Source organism: Dasypus novemcinctus, chromosome 22 (assembly GCF_030445035.2).
Source record: "Dasypus novemcinctus isolate mDasNov1 chromosome 22, mDasNov1.1.hap2, whole genome shotgun sequence".
Classification (NCBI taxonomy): domain Eukaryota; kingdom Metazoa; phylum Chordata; class Mammalia; order Cingulata; family Dasypodidae; genus Dasypus; species Dasypus novemcinctus.
In genome coordinates, this window is record NC_080694.1 from 70,264,596 (window position 1) to 70,284,324 (window position 19,729).

General features: G+C 38.2%; 1 pseudogene; it reads right to left on the reverse strand.

The window, feature by feature from the left end:
• Window positions 1-7,393: 7,393 nt before the first annotated feature.
• LOC101423887 (olfactory receptor 12D3-like) lies at window positions 7,394-8,342 on the reverse strand (annotated as a pseudogene).
• Between the last annotated feature and the right edge of the window lie 11,387 nt (window positions 8,343-19,729).

Genomic DNA, 19,729 nt, shown 5'->3' on the forward strand with positions numbered 1-19,729 from the left:
GTCTTTTTCTCTTCTCAAGTGAATGAGTACTTCTGACCCGCCTGCCAATGAGTATTGAAAGTCATACTGATGTGGGCTATGGGTGGAAGGCTCTTTGTCTCTTCAGAGATAACTAAGTTGTTTGACTTGTGGGTGTGGAACGGTAAGAGGCTGCAGTCCTGCCCTTAGGGACAGTGGAAGCGGCTCCAGTCCCAGGAAATGTTTAACAATGCAAGGGCTATAAACTTTAAGTATTTAGGGGAAATGCAAAAAGTAAATATGCTAAAAGCTTATCTAGAATATCTGGAGTCCATGCTAAAAGCTTACCTAAGATGTGGAAGAGATATATGCTAATTGAAGCCTATTGAGAACTGAAACAAAGGGAAAGGGACCATTTGGCCTTTCCTCTCTGTATAAAAGACGTTTGAAAATCTTGTTCGGGGCTGGGGATTCAAACTGAAAGCTCCCGAGTCCGACCGGCCGTCAATAAACCATTTTTCCTTCTCAAAATCATTCCTGAGTCCTGGCCTCTCTATACTCAAATAATTGAACTTCTCTTAAATTCTACAACATTTTTGGCGACCACGAAGGGACAATAAACGAAGGCCAGAGACGGTAGCATTTTGCTGCCCCTTCCAAATCCCCGAGGAAGCCGGGAGGACTTGGGTGAACCCCAAATCTGGGTGCCCCTGGATTAAATTTAATCCAGAAAAGATGTGGGCTCCACCAGAATCTTCCCGACAAAAATCGAGGGCAATGGAAGGTCTGAAGAGAAAGATTCTGGGAACGAAAAAGAACTCCGAACATGGAAGAAGGTAAGACTCCCCGGGTGAGCACAGTCTGGAAGGCCCTAGCTTTAATTGCTAGGAAGGGGAGGCTGATCACCTCCCGAGAGAACCCTAGTAGCCCCAGAAGGCTGGGGGGAAGCCGTTCTCTCCAGGCTTGGGAAAAGGAGGAAAACCGGGGAAAAGCCCTGGTGTTTTGGGTTTGTCTAACTGCATGTTAGAATCTGGTACTGGTCTTATATCCACTAAAGGAGTGGAGTCTCGATTTTAATAGGAAGGGCTATTAATAGGTTCAAGTCCTAATGTCTTGGAAATTGGTCTAGATTAAGGGAAACAAAACTTGGTTACAGGAAAATGGATCGGCTTTTCTGGTGGAGGTTGGTCTGGGTGTAAAGTTTAAACAGTGGAAAAGTCCAGCTGAAATCTTTTGTTATGGTGCTAAATTGTGAATGAATTTGCTTTATACCAAATGTTAAGTGTTCTGAGGTTTGTGATGGCTGTGGGGGCAGCCATGGTGAAAATAAATATATAAACTTGTGGGTCAGATTAGTGACCTTTGTGCTTCTGTCTGTGTCAGCTCAAGGCTAGTGTTGGAGTCATGTCCTTATGTAAAGTGGAATTACAGCTGAGCTGGAGCCCTCCCTTGCCATTGGCAAGGGAGTGAAATGATTCTGGGGCAAAAGCTGAGGAGTCTGGATGTTTGTGGAGTCTAGATGTTTGTGCATGCTCTGCTGTCTTGTCTCTGGTCTGGCCCTTTGCCGGGGCTTGGAGGCCATCTGTGTCCGCGCCAAGCACCCAAGTTTGTTGGGAATGTCCCAGTCAGGGCGGCTGGGTTCCTGAGAGAGTTGCCAAATTTGAGTAGGTTCTGTCTGCCCATTTCGGCTGAAAGCTGGAAAGCGGGGAGCGGCTTGCCCCTTTACAGTGAGTCCACCCTTCTATTCATAAGCCGCATTCCTGTTTGTTGTGCACCCGACTGCCTGGAAGGAGGGGAAGTGAAGAGGGTGAAAAGCAGAATCATAATAAATGCAGTAAAGTTCCCTCCTTAGGGTGTCAAAGCCAAAATACCTTTGCTTTCTGCCCAGGTTCTTAGAAGGTATTGTAGTAACTTTAAGTAAGAGAATGTGTTCTGTGAAGGTAAAATTTGTCTTAAGGGTATAAATAATTATAAAGGTTTTTCAAAGCATTGTTTAAATTAAGGTATTTAAATGGCTAATTGCAGAAAGTCATTATTTAACAAAACTGAATTGATAATAATAATAATAAAAGGCAATTTTATAACAAACTTGTTCGGCAGCCAATCTCCCCTGCCAACTTGCTTCCAAAAAACTGTTTCTGGTATTACATGCTACTAAGTATTTAAAGTGAAGAAAAGTTCATTATTTTAATAAGCTTGTTTAGTATGAATGGCAATTATATGTTGTAAGAAGTTTGCCTGGTAACTTAGTATGTGGGATATATGGAGTGTGTTTTTATTGTTAAGGAAACAGAAGATGATTTTGTCCTAAGATAAAATGATTGATTATTGGAAAGAGTAGAGTTTGGGACAGAACCTGAATGAATAATGAAAGTGTAGAAGGTTTGTGGAAGGAAAATTTTTATGATTAAAATTGAGTAAGATCAATATACAAAGAAAATCTTTTATCAATAGCTTCTTGTGCTTTAACCTCATCATTTCCTCAGTGTTTAAAGAAGAGTCTTACCTCTTTTAAAAGAACATTTATGTTCTAGAAATCAGATCCTGAAAAGTAGCCTTTTATTTCAAACTAACTGCAAGAGATTTATTCTTTTACTTTAAAGGAAAAATTAAAGTAATGGTTAAGTTCATTTGATATGTTATAAGTTGAATGAAAGGTATTTAAAGGTGTTATAAAATTAATAGGTTTAAAAAAATTAATAAAAACTGTAACTAAGAGTTAAAATCATTTATAAATGCTATATTATAAAACAGTGGAAAGACAATAACTGAGATTATAGCTGGGTGAATTTAGCCTGAAACTATTATTTAAGTGTAAATTCTACACTAACCTTTCCTTTGTTTATGGTTACTTCAAGCCTAACCTCACCCCTTGCCTTTGCCTATGGTTATTTCATAATTGAGAAGAGCTGGGACATCACTGTCTCCTCTCCTGGTATTAGTAACCCTTTCTCTCATGAATTCAAGTGTAAACTAAATAAATTGCTGCCTGATAGAATAAGGTTAAATGGCCACTGGAGTTTTATTATCTCCAAAATCAAAAAGGGGGGTGGAGGGGGAGAAGTCTCCTGCCTTGACGGTCAGTGTTCCTAAGAGTGGCAATTCATGAGACAAAGCAGTCTGTCTCCCTGAGGCTTCAAATAGCCTCAGTATATATATATAAAATTAATCTTGTTGCTTATCCAAAATTCTGCTAATTTCAAAGTAAAATATAAAGTTCTAAAACAAAATGGTGCTAAAGCATTGAGAACATTTTGGTTATTACAATCCATTAAGTAAGAAAGAAAATTCTTGTGGTAAACTGCATGGTCATAGTGCAAATTAAGAAGAGTTTCAAAAGTCTTTGAAAAGTTTAAAGTAACTAAAGTCATGTTGTGTCAAACTATTCATGTCTGCCTATTTGCTCAAATTGTTGAGGTTAAATATGCAGTTATATAAGTAATATGTATTTCTGGACCCCTAATTAATTAAGCTAAACAGTATATAAAATAATGCAAATTATAAGTAATATCAATGAGTTGTGTTTGTGTCTAACTCTTTGTGTCTGCCCATTTAAAAAAAATGCTCAATGTATGTCTTCATACATCAGAATAATATCAAATTAACAAATAAAAATTCTTAAAAGAGGTCTATTCAAATTGTTAAAAATTAAATATGCAGTTATATTTATAAATATTCTTAAAGCCCAAATTAAACTAAGCAGGATGAAAAAGTCATAGAAATCTGATTATGGAAACAATTGGAAAAGGGCCTCCTCTTTGCAAGAGCTTTTAAGGCAAGACTAGGTGTGGCAGATTAAACCTATCTACTAAGCTAGGGAATTAAGAATCAGTTTGCCTGGTAATTTTCCAGTTTAAACCTTTGTCAGCCATAAATTGCAAAAAAAAAAAAAAAAAAACAAAGATTAGGTTAATTTTCACATAAGAAAAATGTTGATGTAACCTGGCGGCCTGCTGCCTCAGTCTCCCACTCCCGGGTTGGACAGCAGTGGAGGAGACCAGTTTAGGCCAGTCCTATGGGCAGTGGAAGGATGCCCAAGAAGGAGCTAACTAAGTCGGTGCCATTTCAGCACTAAATTCTATTCCTTATTTGACAAAGGGGGGAGCAGGTAAAAACTAAAATGGTTGGAATGTGATAGAGGAAGCAGTTAAATCAAACTTTTGCGTGGGAAAGTTAAATCTCAGATAAGCTGTAACTTCTGAAGTATCCAATCTATGGAAAAACAGAGGAAGAGCTTGCATGCCAGGCTTAGGGGTATAAATTGTGTCATTTTTCTTTGTTCGTGGCACCAGCCATATCTGGCTCTGCACCCCTTCTTGCAAGATTGAGAATAAATTATTTTCTTCTCCACAATCTGGTGAGCCTTATTTTCTTCCAGAAGATTTCTTTCCAACAAAATAAAGGTAATTAGTGGCTCTATTAACAAATTTCAGTAAGTAAAGGAAAGTCCATAAAAACTATGGAGAGATCTTTCCTGGGTTATGATTTTAAAAAAATTAAGTAATTGTGTAATGTGTTTTAAAACCTGGTAGTCAGTATGCATGTGTTTTAAAACCTGGTAGTCAGTATGCTTTTAAATTAATAATTTTCATAACTTAAAGAAAAGAATTTTAGCTTCCTGTAAGGGAAAAAGAGAACTTTCCTTGCATAAACTATTATGGTTTCAATTTTATTTAACTTGAGTGTAATCTCCAATAGTTAATTTATAAACTAAATTAACATTATGTGTGAAATCTTTAATGAGTGAAATTAGGCTAAAGGAAAAAGATTGTAGATATGCTCTCTTAAATAAGGAGCAAATTTCTTTCATTGGTAATTGTAATTTAGTAAGTTTATTTAAACATGAGGTGGCTAGTCAATGCGGTTATAGTCAATTATAATGAGTTTGTAAAACATCTTCCAAACTGAAAATGTTTAAATAGTTCTAGTTGTAGAAGTCATTGTTAACTAAAAAAAACTTAGATTGGTATTGGTAGCAGAAATAACTTCATGATAATAAACCTGTCTGAAGGCCACTGCAAAGTACACATTTAAGTAAATGGTAATAAAAAGTTATCTTGATTCTATTGGAAATATTCTGTTTTCATTCTAACAATGAAAAATAATATTTTTCCTCTTACTAAAGTAAACTACCTACTGTTATCGTCATAGTAAAATTGTGTAAGTAAGCAGTCATTTGATATATGTGTTGCATTAAGTTGTTTAAAATATATATAAAAACAAGGAATAAACTTTAACATTGTCAAACTCTTGTGCATTCAAACCAGGCCTTGAATACATTACAGGTGGCCTCTCCATGTGAGTTATTGGCTAGGCTGGTCACTGACCCCTCAATTAAAATATGTGCTATATCAGTCTCTGGTTCTGCTCCTGAAGTCGATGGAAACTATATTGCAGTTTCAAGCTCCTGCAGCAGCCAATAATGACTCAGTACAGCCAAGTGTACAATGGATATCGCCTCCAGACTGGCACTGTTCCATGGTGCCAGAGAGCACTATGCACCAGGCTAGTAGAATACTGGAAAATCTCTCTAAGATGAAGGATGCTGCAACTTGCTCACTGCGTTGAAGAACATGCTAAGTGGAGCCATGATACCAGGATACTGTAAGTAAAACTTAAACACAATTGGCATTATGGCCTGCTCTCATGGAGAGATAACATGTAAAGTATTACAACCCTGAAACTCAAAACTAATAATTGCAACTCTGAATCCTTATGCATTAAGTAATACATTAGTTAATATTAAGTGCTGTACTTTTATCCTGTACTAAATATATGCCTAATAATTGTAATGTTATCTTTTCTATTTTGGATCAAGTGCAGAAGTATATTAGACATGTTAAATTCCTGGTAAAATCATTTTCAAAACAGTTAATAACATGTCTATAGAATAAGGTGGCAGTCTCAGCCAGTCTCAGTCAACTTCTATATTCTGCTGTACTCTACTGTGTAGCAAAAGTGAGGCTTGCTTGCTGATGGTGAGTCACCTATTGAACAAGTCAAAATTGCTAGAAATTGTACAATGAAAATCAAGGTGTAAAAATCTTTATTCTGTAGTTCTGATCACTCCCACAGGTGAAAGCTAAGAGTATTTCCAACTTAGTGTTCTAATCCTGAGTGAAGCCAGTTGCCCAAGGAGTGCCAGTTCACCAGGAGCATCTGACAGAGCGAATGAGTGTCAATCATTGAACAGCTTGGAATGTGTCTTCAGACAAAGCTAAGTGTCTGTTGCAATTTCTCTCTAAAGATGGATAACTTAAAAAAGAATATATATGCTGTTCCCACCAGCTTTTAAGGAATGCCATCTTTATAGGCACCTAACCTTGTCTACCTCTGTAATCCAATGTGTCCTCTTTTAAAAACAGGTATTCCAAATTTTTAATTAAGTTTGTTTCTTTCAGAGTGAACATCTTATTAACCATATGAAAACTTCATCCAACTTCGTACAGAATGCCAGATCCATCTTCCTTCAGTTAGAATAAAAAGAGTTTTACACCTTATTAGGCAATGACTATAGCCCATGGCCAGCAGGAAGCAGTTACAGAAAAGAGATCGTCTCCCTTCAGCACCCCTTTTAAATTAAAGGTGTAAACTCTTTAAGAGTAAAATAAAAGTAATAGATGGATCTGGAACCTGACTGGAAATCCACGTGAGTGCCAGTGGCAGCAGAATAACTGCAGGAGGCCCCTGCCCAAGATTCTGCTGTCCAGAATGAAAAGTTCTAAACTTCTAAAAACAGTCCTGGATGCTGTACTAAAGACTGATAAATAATCAATCAAGACGACAAACAGCCATCCACCTCATAGCTCCAACAATAATTATGCCAAAGCTTAGCAAGTCAAACTTTGGCAGAAGGGGGGGAATGATGTGGGCTATGGGTGGAAGGCTCTTTGTCTCTTCAGAGATAACTAAGTTGTTTGACTTGTGGGTATGGAATGGTAAGAGGCTGCAGTCCTGCCCTTAGGAACAATGGCAACGGCTCCAGTCCCAGGAAACAGTTTAACAATGCAAGGGCTATAAACTTTAAGTATTTAGGGGAAATGCAAAAAGTAAATATGCTAAAAGCTTATCTAGAATATCTGGAGTCCATGCTAAAAGCTTACCTAAGATGTGGAAGAGATATATGCTAATTGAAGCCTATTGAGAACTGAAACAAAGGGAAAGGGACCATTTGACCTTTCCTCTCTGTATAAAAGACGTTTGAAAATCTTGTTCGGGGCTCGGGATTCAAACTGAAAGCTCCCGAGTCCGACCGGCCGTCAATAAACCATTTTTCCTTCTCAAAATCATTCCTGAGTCCTGGCCTCTCTATACTCAAATAATTGAACTTCTCTTAAATTCTACAACAATACACTCACCAGATCAGTGACCACAGTCATTTATTACAGACCAAGGGATGGAAATCCTCATGGAAACCTCCTAAGTCTCCTGAGTCCTAGTGGTGCTGCTGGCAGTCTTTAGATAAACATCTTCTCATGAAAGTTCTCCTCAGAGCCAGCATCACTGCTTTGTTCCTGAGGGTGTATATCAGGGGGTTCAGCACTGGTGTGACTGTACTGTAGATGATGGCCACCACATGGTCCTGAGTCACGGTGGAGACTGAGGTATGATGAATATAGATGAAGCCCACAGGCTCATAGATGAGGCTCACCACCACAAAGCGGGAGGCACACGTGACAGAGTCTTGTGGAGTGCACAGCAGGACCGGCTCTTGAGCAGAAGGAAGTTAGTAATGTAAACATAGGAGAGAAAGGTCGGAAGGAAAGCTCCCATGGCTATGCTGCCTGTGATAATGGAAAGAAACCATTGATTGAGAACTATGTCACCACAGGCCAGTTCCAAGAGGGGCTTGAATTCATAGGAGAAGTGGTTGAATTTCTGAGAGCCACAGAAGTTCAGGTGGGCTGAATGCTTCAAAGCATAAAGGTAGCTGGTGAGCCAGGCCACAGCTGCTAACAGAGCACACAACTGGGGGTTCACGATGATGGTGTAGTGGAGTGGATAGTAGATGGCCACAAAACTGTCAAAACCCATGATGGCCCACAAGATGGACTCTATGCTTTGCAGGTAGTGGAAGAAGCCCAGCTGAGTGATGCAGCCAAGGAAAGATTAGAAATGACCTTATTCGTGGAGAGGAGGTTAAAGAGCACCTTGGGCAGGGTCACTGAAGAATAGCGCATATCCAGATAAGAAAGGTTGCCCTTAAAAAAATACATAGGGGAGTGGAACTTTGGCTCCAAGATAACAATCACTAATATAGCTCCATTTCCAACCAAGTTTACCAGGTAAATGATGGAGAAAATCACAAAGAAGAGAGGCTTCAGCTCCTGAGCACTGGTCAGGCCGAGTAAAAGAAACTCATTCAATGCAGTGACGTTCTCCATTGCTTTTGGGGAACAAATAAAGCAGTAATGATGTGTTAATGTTTCTGAATTTTTAATTTTACCCTGTGGGGATTAAGTGAAGCAAATTCACAATTTAAAGGAACCCAGTGGTGAGTTACAATGTGCAAAAGGGTTAGCAGTGGTAGAGATAAATTTGCTTACAACAAAATTAAGGAAGACTGACCAACTGGTAAATTTTGAACAAGTAAAATGATAATAGACTAATAGGATCATCATATTGTGATGATATTAGAGATGCATAAAGGGCACTTTTTAAAAGAAGGAAAAGTAGGAAATGAGCATAACCTTATATGTGACATTAGAATTAGGGCTGAGACAAACTTGAAACATGCAAACAGGGTAGTTGTTCAAGTTGTGATTCTAGTCTGGCAGGAACACAGATTTCTCCACTTGGCCACATCTTCTAGGTACACAAAATAGCAGGCAACTCAAAAATCTCCCCCAACAACCTAAAAAACTAAGAGACATGAATCACAACAAACTTTATACACTGCTTAAGTAGGAGAAAAAGCACCCATAATTGACATGGAGTCCCAAGATTGCTGCATTGTGGTGGGGCCGTGGTTGTAGTGGATACCATTCTAAATGGGGAAGGTTTCCAAGAGGAGGAGAACATTGAAAACACCAAAAATGTTTCAGCCCAGGAAGGAGAGTGCCTCATAGAGGAGCAAAAAAGAACAAGACACAGCAGAGCGACTGAGAGAGGAGTGAAAAAGCATGGCAAATGTAAGGAGAAGAAAGAAAGCACTGCTATTTGTAAAAAAAATTAATAATCACCACATCAAGAGAAGAGCAAGCCCTTGATGTGACAAATTGGTAAAGCTACACTGACACTTCACACACATCCACTAATATTCCTCTGCTAGTAATTCTTCTAGGCTATCATAGTACAATGTAAGCCTCCAATAAAATAGCTTCAGAAGATGACAGAAATGAAGAAGAAATAGTCAAGCTGACAATTGTAATGAGAAGTTTTAACATATTTCTCTCAATAGCTGAAAGAAGAATTGGCCAAAAAGTCAGTCAATATTTAGAAAATTTGAAGACAATTTACAATTTGACATTTGTGTGTTTTTTTTATTTTACATATATAGGACATGGAACTCAACGAGAAAACAATTTACATTATTTTCAGTGCACATTTTACAAAATCAAGCATATGCTGAATCTTACAAAAAGCTTCCAAAATCTTCAAAAGATTAACCCATTCAAAGACTGTTCTTTGTCCAGAATGGAATTACAAAACAATAACAAAAATAAATCTAAAAACCTACAAAATGTTTCAGACTAAGGATTACATGTCTAAATAGTTCATAGGTAAAAAGAGAAATCAAAGAAGAAATAAGAGGAGGCTGATTTGAGAGTGTGCATCTGGTCTCGCGTCGGTGCATATGCCACCTTTCCTTCCTAGCCTGCTTGGTATCTGTTGGAGATTTGGACCTGAAGAGTATTGGGAATGAAAGAAAGAGAGAATGGAGAAGGAAACAGAGAAAGAAAGAGTGAGAAAAAGAACGAGAGAGCTGGGATCAGGGGGTCTGCAAGCAGAGACTCCTCGGACAACTTTATTGCTCACAAGGGGCTCTATATATACCCCAGTCCATGTGGGTAAAACCATCAACATTACTCATAGTTTAAGGGATTAAGAAAATCTTATCTCAAGGTTTAAGTGTTTTATTTACTACACAAATGTTATCTGCTCATCTTTTCTTTCAGCCTTTCACAGCTTCATCCTGTTTGCTGGGAACTCTTAATTACCACATTCCTTAGATTGCAAGCGCACCCATGGAGACAGCATGTCTCCCTGAGAGGCCACTGTGCCTCAGTTTCCAACAGTGTCTGTTTACTCAGTGGCACTGATCAAACAAGCCAGCGAGGACCACCCCTGCCCCTCTTCAGTTTGGTGCCCAGGGTGGGGCGGGAGTCCTTGTGAGAACCGTGGTGGTGGTGGACTCCTGGGCCCTGAGCTAAGACATCTCACAACCCTGGCTCTTCAGCTTCCGGAGTGCTTTAGACAGTCAGAAGGTGTCTCTTGCCTCGAGGATCCAGGATCCCTAAAGTGGGTGGGCTATGAAGAAAAACAGGTTCTGGTCTCTGTGTGTTGTGTGTGTTTGTGCTATTCTCTTCTTCAGCAGCGCATTAGCTGCTTGCCAAAGCCGAAAGCGGCATTTTGCTATGTTTGGATTTTAGGCTTGAAAGGAATAAGGACGGGGACAGCCATGCCTGAAGAAATGTTGCCGAGCTTCGATGCTTAGTTATTGGTTTCTGCACTTAACTAAATTGGGAAATAGCCAGAGCTTGGAAGTGAAGGGGAAAAGTATTCTGCTGGGTTGTATCATTAAATATTGAGAACGATTCAAGTATGCACCTATGACTAGTAAGAGAATGATTCACCTTTGGAAGGAAGTCAGGCCTCAACATGCCTTAGAAGGTGAGCAGAAATGACCAGCACAAGATCTTTAGAGGCTTTTTTGGTGCATGATTCGTCACTGTATTAAAGGGGAATGTGCCATTGAATAAAAGTGCAGTGTGGCGAAAGAAGAAGAAGAAGTTAGAAAATATTTTGCAATGATTAATATAGATGAGATATCAAATCTTTTAGCATACTGCTAAAGCTGTGAACAAAGGAAAATTGTTGGACATAAATTGATATTAGAAGAGATGATGAAAATCTATAGCTGAATCTAGTCTTCAAGAAAACTGAGTGATTAAATATATCAATGAAAGCAAAAACTCAAATTTAAAGCTCCTTACCAACTTTAATTCCAATGTATCTTTTTAGCCACTTCCTCACATATACCCTCAAATCCAGTAACCAATTCATGCTTCTTGTCCTCACCTGGCAAAACTGAAACCACTCTACTTATTCCTCTATATCTTTGCAGTGAAAACCCCATGCACACATTTGTCTCTCTCTAAATCATGAATACTCAACTCCAGTGTGAACTCAAAGGGGCCAAGCAATCACATTCTCCCTTCTCCCCTTTCTCCGCAAACTGCTAACTCATCTTTGCAGTCTTCATTCTGAGTTAATGACTTGGTTTCCTCCATACTGAAATAGTAGGGATAGTCAGAAGAGAACTTGTACAATTCTCCTTCCAATATCTACACACATTTTGTAATTGTGCCCAAGGACTGTTCCTTCCTTGTATTTGCAACTATGTAATCCTTGCTACACCTGATGAGGATCCAGCACTTGTGTTTGTGCCCATTCCTTTTCATTTCCCCCAAAACACTGCTCCAGTTATTCTCTCCTCCACCTTACATCATGAATTGTCCCCTCTGCTATCTGTCAATACCCGCTGTTTGTGATTCTTCACCTCCATTCTCTCTTAAATCTATGCTTGTTTTAGAATTTGAGAGAGGTCAATTATTTGCGTATAGAAAAGCCAGGACTCAGGAATGATTCTGAGAAGGAAAAATGGTTTATTGATGGCCAGCTGGAATTGGGAGCTTTCTGTTTCAAACCTGAGCCCCGAACAAGAATTTTGAGTTCCTTTTATACAGAGGAAGGGCTAAATCATTCTTTGTTTCAGTGCTCAATAGGTTTGGATTAGCATATCTGTCTTCCACATCCCAGGTAAGCTTTTAGCATGGACTTTATATATTCTAGTTAAGCTTTTAGCACATTTGGTTTGCATTTCCCCTGAATATTTAAAGTTTATGGAGTTTGCATTGATAAACTGTTTCCTGGGACTGTAGTCATTGCCATGGTTACCAGGGGCAGGGCTGCAACCTCTCACCATCCCACACCCACAAGTCAGGACAGACAGCTTAGGTTAAGGTTATCTCCTAAGAGATAGATAGCCTCCCACCCATAGCCCACATCATGCTAACTGCATTTTCCCTTTACTTGTCCTCTAAAATTTATTTTACAAAAATGATCAATAACACTCACTATGTCAAATCGAAAGATGAACTCTCAGTTCTCATTTTACTTGTCCTTTCAAAACCGTGTGACAGGATCAACCACTCTCTCCACCCTAAGATGCTTTCATCGTTGGATTTCCAGGACATTACTGGCTCCTTTTTTTCTTCCTGTCTCACCAACTCCTCCTTCCACTTCCATTGCTCATTTCTCTTTATCTACCCAGGTCTTAATGATGGAGTTCCACAGGGCTCAGTCTTCAATCTCTTCTTTTATTTCTCTTTTTTGCGTCCTTCCCTTGGCTATCTCCATGAATCTAATGGCTTCTCATGCAATCTATTCTCTGAAGACTCCTATGCTTTTATTAATAATTGGAACCTCCTTCTTGAATTCCTGAATTTCTAACAACCTACTCAATACTTTACTAGAACATATATTAAGCATATGAAACTGAAACACCAATATTTTGCACAAAACTCATGGATTCTAATCTATCTGTTAAATGACAACTCCATCCTCTCAAGCCAAAAACCAAAATTCTTGCCTGACTCTGTTCATTTTCTCACAAAATTGAATTGGCAAATTCTATTGGCCCTAGCCTCAAGGCATGTAGAATCTAACCATTACTTACTATATCTTCTACTGGTCTTCTCCAAGTCAAACCATAACTTACTGGAGTTGTAGGAATAATTTTACCTCTGTTCTTTTCCAACTAACCCTATTCTTATGACAGCATGCAGGATGCACTCTAATGGTTCTCATCTTATTCAGAGTAAAAATTCAAAGTAAATACAGTAACTTACTTGATCCTGTGATCATGGCCCCTATTTCCTTTCTGCATCTATTTCTACTGTGGCCCTTGATAATTCAATCACTGGTCGTTATGCTGTCCCTAGAGCCCATTAGTCTCACTCCATCTCAAGATCTGTGCACCACAGTCCACTCTACCTGGAACACACTTCTCTTTAGTTAGTTCCAAATCTCTTTCAGCTCTTGTCCCTAGGGCCATCTCCTCAGTGTGGACTCCATATTTCTCTATATTAAATCACAAACAAAACTTTAAAAAGCACTCTGTCATCCTTCACTGCTTGTTTTGTTGTAGTAGCACCTATCTTTTTCTGGCATGTGTGGTTCTGCTTATATGTATTTTCTTTTACTTCCCAGTTAAATGTAACCCCCAGAAAGGAAAAGGTATTTTCTGCTTTATTCAATACTGCACTCCCAGAACTTAAAACTGTGCCAGGCACATAGTAGGTACTCTGTATATATTTATTAAATCAACTAATGAATTGCTGTCACCTGTTAAATGCTTGTCAATTCTGAAAACTACACTCATGATGTGAAATTTGTCATTTTTAGGCACCCCAATCTATAATCTAGGTGCTAAACTCAAAAAGGGCTCCCACAAATTTATCAGAGTGCACTGTAGGAAAGAAAGTGAGCAATGTATATTTGTAGTTTAAGTAAATGGTTTTTAGCCATATAGGGCCAATAGATTTTGCAAAACTTTTTTTGGCATGGACTGTTCTTCATGTCACTAATTATTCTTAATAATCTATTAGCATCTGTGAGTAGTATTTAAAATTTAAGTAATTATATGATTGGTGATGGAAAGCATAAGGCTAGGAGCTTCATTCCATGGAAATGGATAGAGAAGAAATATTCAAAATGGAGTTGTTGATAGTGGAGGGTAGAGGGTTAATCTCAGGAATCATAAACATAAGTGAAGGACATTACAAATGGTGCATACATTGAGAAGTAGGGATGTACATAGAACTAAGTACAGAACTGTGGTTCTGAAATATTTTCTTTATTTTTTCTGCATAATAGAACCATGACTCTACCACTAAAAAATAATTATCTCTTATATTAGATGTGAAATATTATCTGATACTCAAAATGAACCTGACACTTTTATGAGTACTAATTTTGGCATGCATTTAAAAGTTATTCTTCCCACTTTCTTTTGCCCTTAATATTTCTCTCTTTCTCTCCCCCTCTCCCACTCCCCCGCCCCTCCCTCACCACTAAACAGATATATCCAGGCATTTAATTATACTTGCACCTATACTCATTCACTCACAGAGCCTACCCTGAAACAAAAGAAAAAAATAAAAGAAATGTATAAATAAAGAGATTAGGAAACCCAAAGCTTTTCTAGCTAACGACTTCAGTGGAATGCTCTTGCTGTCTCACTCTGCAGTTTCTACAGTCTAAATGTAAAGACGTTTCTTTCAGTTTCACTCACACATTTTAATCATCTCAACCCTTTCCATCAGAAAACTCTTCCTCTGCTTTTTCCATTCCCAGAGCTAAATTACCCTGCATTTTCTTTGTCTGCACATACCTTGGAATGAAAATAATCTTTGACTTAAAAGGATGTCCCCAGTCAGGAATCAAATGTATTTAATGTCTCCTAGAATAAAATTATCCAGAGATAATTTTCTCTATTAGGAGAGAATTCTGGCTGCTCAAAGCATCTTATATTCACTTTTATTACAAACGGGTTATGTTTAAGTGTAAGACAAAATCTTAGCAGATCTCATCTCTTACTCTAGTGTAGGAACAAACAGTCTAATCCCTCTACAGACGTCCTCGGAGGCTGCTTGGGCATTAACGTCTTGAGCTTTTCTCTCTAAGGTTTCATTCACTCCAAATTTCTCTTTCCATAAATATCTATTTATGTCCTTTACTTTTCTTTTTTTTTTTTTTTTTTTTTTGCATGTGTTTATGAGGCACTACTTTGACTTAGCAGCTCTGGGGGGAAAGTGGCTGTTCCTGTTAATAACTTTAGTCACAAATGAAATAACTACTTAACCAACTGTATTCATATAATCATAATTTCTGACTCCCCTAATCACTGGATTATAGTTCTAACTCACTCATTTTGCTTCTCTCAACTTCAGATTCCTTTCATTTTAAATTTTATGAAATAATACTAAACAATACCATGCCATGAAAACAGAGCAAGACTATGTGCTAAATTTCATAGTACATGATATATTTCTAAAAGATCAGATAGGTGGACGAGTTAGAGCAAACTCATAAAGGATTTATGGAGAAAGTGCTTACTTGCCTGAACCCTAACTGAAGAGATGAAGTACAAAAGATTTTAGCATTCACCCTTATCTACTATTGATGTGGACTATGGGTGGAAGGCTCTTTGTCTCTTCAGAGATAACCTAAGCTGAAGGCTGTGGGTGTGGAATGGTAAGAGGCTGCAGTCCTGCCCTTAAGAACAATGGCAACGGCTCCAGTCCCAGGAAACAGTTTAACAATGCAAGGGCTATATACTTTAAGTATTTAGGGGAAATGCAAAAACCAAATATGCTGAAAGCTTATCTAGAATATCTGGAGTCCATGCTAAAAGCTTACCTAAGATGGGGAAGATATATATGCTAATTGAAGCCTATTAAGAACTGAAACAAAGGGACCATTTGGCCTTTCCTCTCTGTGTAAAAGACGTTTGAAAATCTTGTTCAGGGCTCTGGATTCAAAGAGAAAGCTCCCAAGTCTGGCCGGCTGTCAATAAACCATTTCTCCTTTTCAAAATCATTCCTGAGTCCTGTCCTCTCTATACTCAAATAATTGAACTTCTCTCAAATTCTACAACATTTTTGGTGACCCAGATGGGACAACAAACGAAGGCCAGAGACGGTAGCATTTTGCTGCCCCTTCCAAATCCCCGAGGAAGCCGGGAGGACTCGGGTGAACCCCAAATCTGGGTGCCCCTGGATTAAATTTAATTCAGAAAAGATGTGGGCTCCACCAGAATCTTCCCGACAAAAATCGAGGGCAATGGAAGGTCTGAAGAGAAAGATTCTGGGAACAAAAAAGAACTCTGAACATGGAAGAAGGTAAGACTCCCCGGGTGAACGCAGTCTGGAAGGCCCTAGCTTTAATTGCTAGGAAGGGGAGGCTGATCACCTCCCGAGAGAACCCTAGTAGCCCCAGAAGGTTGGGGGGAAGCCAGTCTCTCTAGGCTTGGGAAAAGGAGAAAAACCAGGGAAAAGCCCTGGTGTTTTGGGTTTGTCTAACTGCATGTTAGAATCTGGTACTGGTCTTATATCCACTAAAGGAGTGGAGTCTCGATTTTAATAGGAAGGGCTATTTATAGGTTCAAGTCCTAATGTCCTGGAAATTGGTCTAGATTAAGGAAAACAAAACTTGGTTACAGGAAAATGGATCGGCTTTTCTGGTGGAGCTTGGTCTGGGTGTAAAGTTTAAACAGTGGAAAAAGTCTAGCTGAAATCTTTTGTTATGGTGCTAATTTGTGAATGAATTCACTTTATACCAAATGTTAAGTGTTCTGAGGTTTGTGATGGCTGTGGGGGCAGCCTGGCGAAAATAAATACATAAACTTGTGGGTCAGATTAGTGACCTTTGTGCTTCTGTCTGTGTCAGCTCAATGCTAGTGTTGGAGTTGTGTCCTTATGTAAAGTAGAATTACAGCTGAGCTAGAGCCCTCCCTTGCCATTGGCAAGGGGGTGAAATGATTCTGGGGCAAAAGCTGAGGAGTCTGGATGTTTGCGGAGTCTAGATGTTTGTGCATGCTCTGCTGTCTTGTCTCTGGTCTGGCCCTTTGCCGGCGCTTGGAGGCCATCTGTGTCCGCGCCATGCACCCAAGTTTGTTGGGGATGTCCCAGTCAGGGTGGCTGGGTCCCCGGGAGAGTTGCCAAATTTGAGTAGGTTCTGTCTGTCCATTTTGGCTGAAAGCTGGAAAGGGGGGAGCGGCTTGCCCCTTTCCAGTGAGTCCACACCTTCTATTCATAAGCAGCATTCCTGTTTGTTGTGCACCCGACTGCCTGGAAGTGGGGGAAGTGAAGGGGGTGAAAAGCAGAATCAGAATAAATGCAGTAAAGTTCCCTCCTTAGGTTGTTAAAGCCAAAATACGTTTGCATTCTGCCCAGGTTCTTAGAAGGTATTGTAGTAACTTTAAGTAAGAGAATGTGTTCTGTGAAGGTAAAATTTGTCTTAAAGGTATAAATAATTATAAAGGTTTTACAAACCATTGTTTAAATTAAGGTATTTAAATGGCAAATTGCAGAAAGTCATTATTAAACAAAAACTGAATAGATAATAATAATAATAAAAGGTAATTTTATAACAAATTTATTTGGCAGCCAGCCTCCCCTGCCAACTTGCTTCCAAAGAAACTGTTTCTGGTATTACATGCTACTAAATATTTAAAGTGAAGAAAAGTTCATTATTTTAACAAGCTTATTTAGTATTAATGGCAATTATATGTTGTAAGAAGTTTGCCTGGTAACTTAGTATGTGGGATATATGGAATGTGTTTTTATTGTTAAGGAAACAGAAGATGACTTTGTCATTAAAATCATTTATAAATGCATTTATATTATAGAACAGGGGAAAGGTAAGAACTGAAATTATAGCTGGGTGAATTTAGCTTGAAATTATTAAGTGTAAACTCTAAACTTTACCTTTCCTTAGTTTATGGTTACTTCAAGGCTAACCTCACCCCTTGCCTTTGCCTATGGTTATTTCATAATAGCTTCTGCCCCTATAAGCCAGACAAGAGCTGGGACATCACTGTCTCCTCTCCTGGTATTAGTAACCCTTTCTCTCATGAATTCAAGTGTAAACTAAATAAATTGCTGCCTGATAGAATAAGGTTAAATGGCCACTGGAGTTTTATTATCTCCAAAATCAAAAAGGGGGGTGGAGGGGGAGAAGTCTCCTGCCTTGACGGTCAGTGTTCTTAAGAGTGGCAATTCATGAGACAAAGCAGTCTGTCTCCCTGAGGCTTCAAATAGCCTCAGTAAATATATATAAAATTAATCTTGTTGCTTATCCAAAATTCTGCTAATTTCAAAGTAAAATATAAAGTTCTAAAACAAAATGGTGCTAAAGCATTGAGAACATTTTGGTTATTACAATCCATTAAGTAAGAAAGAAAATTCTTGTGGTAAACTGCTTGGTCATAGTGCAAATTAACGAAAGTTTCAGGAGTCTTTGAAATGTTTGTAGTCACACTTGTTTTGTAAAGATTAGAAGTTTAAAGTAATTAAAGTTATGTTTTTGTCTTAAACTATTTATATCTGCCTATATGCTCAAATTGTTGAGGTTAAATATGCAGTTATGTAAGTAATATGTATTTCTGGACCCCTAATTAATTAAGCTAAACAGTATATAAATTAATGCAAATTATAAGTAATATCAATGAGTTGTGTTTGTGTCTAACTCTTTGTGTCTGCCCATTTGAAAAAAATGCTCAGTGTATGTCTTCATACATCAGGATAATATCAAATTAACAAATAAAAATTCTTAAAAGAGGTCTATTCAAATTGTTAAAAATTAAATATGCAGTTATATTTGTAAATATTCTTAAAGCCCAAATTAAACTAAGCAGGATGAAAAAGTCATAGAACTCTGATTATAGAAACAATTGGGAAAGGACCTCCTCTTTGCAAGAGCTTTAAAGACAAGACTAGGTGTGGCAGATTAAACCTGTCTACTAGGCTAGGGAATTAAGAATCAGTTTGCCCTGTAATTTCCCAGTTTAAACCTTTTGTCAGCCATAAAAAAATAAAATAAAAATAAAAAAAATAAAAAAAAACCCAAGATTAGGTTAATTTTCACGTAAGGAAAAAATTGTTGATTGGTGTAACCTGGCAGCCTGCTGCCTCAGTCTCCCACTCCCGGGTTGGACAGCAGTGGAGGAGACCAGTTTAGGCCAGTCCTATGGGCAGTGGAAGGATGCCCAAGAAGGACTAAGTCGATGCCATTTCAGCACTAATTTCTATTCCTTATTTGACAAAGGGGAGCAGGTAAAAACTAAAATGGTTGGAATGTGATTGAAGAAGCAGTTAAATCACAAACTTTTGCGTGGGAAGGTTAGATCTCAGATAGGCTGTAACTTCTGAAGTATCCAATCTATGGAAAAACAGAGGAAGAGCTTGCATGCTAGGCTTAGAGGTATAAATTGTGTCATTTTTCTATGTTCGGGGCACCAGCCATATCTGGCTCTGTGCACCTTCTTGCAAGATTGAGAATAAATTCTTCTCCACAATCTGGTGAGCCTTATTTTGTTTCAGAAGATTTCTTTCCAACAAAATAAAGGTAATTAGTGGCTCTATTAACAAATTTCAGTAAGTAAAGGAAAGTCCATAAAAACTATGGAAAGATCTTTCCTGGGTTATGATTTTTAAAAAAATTTAAATAATTGTGTAATGTGTTTTAAAACCTGGTAGTCAGTATGCTTTTAAATTATTAATTTTCATAACTTAAACAAAGAAAAGAAGTTTTTAGCTTCCTGTAAGGGAAAAAGAGAACATTCCTTGCATAAACTATTATGGTTTCAATTTTATTTAACTTGAGTGCAATCTCCCATAGTTAATTTATAAACTAAATTAACATTATATGTACAAAATCTTTACAGTAATGAAAATTGTAAATTCACATTGGTGAAATTAGGCTAAAGAAAAAGTTGTAGATATGCTATCTTAAATAAAGAGTAAATTTCTTTCATTTGTAATTA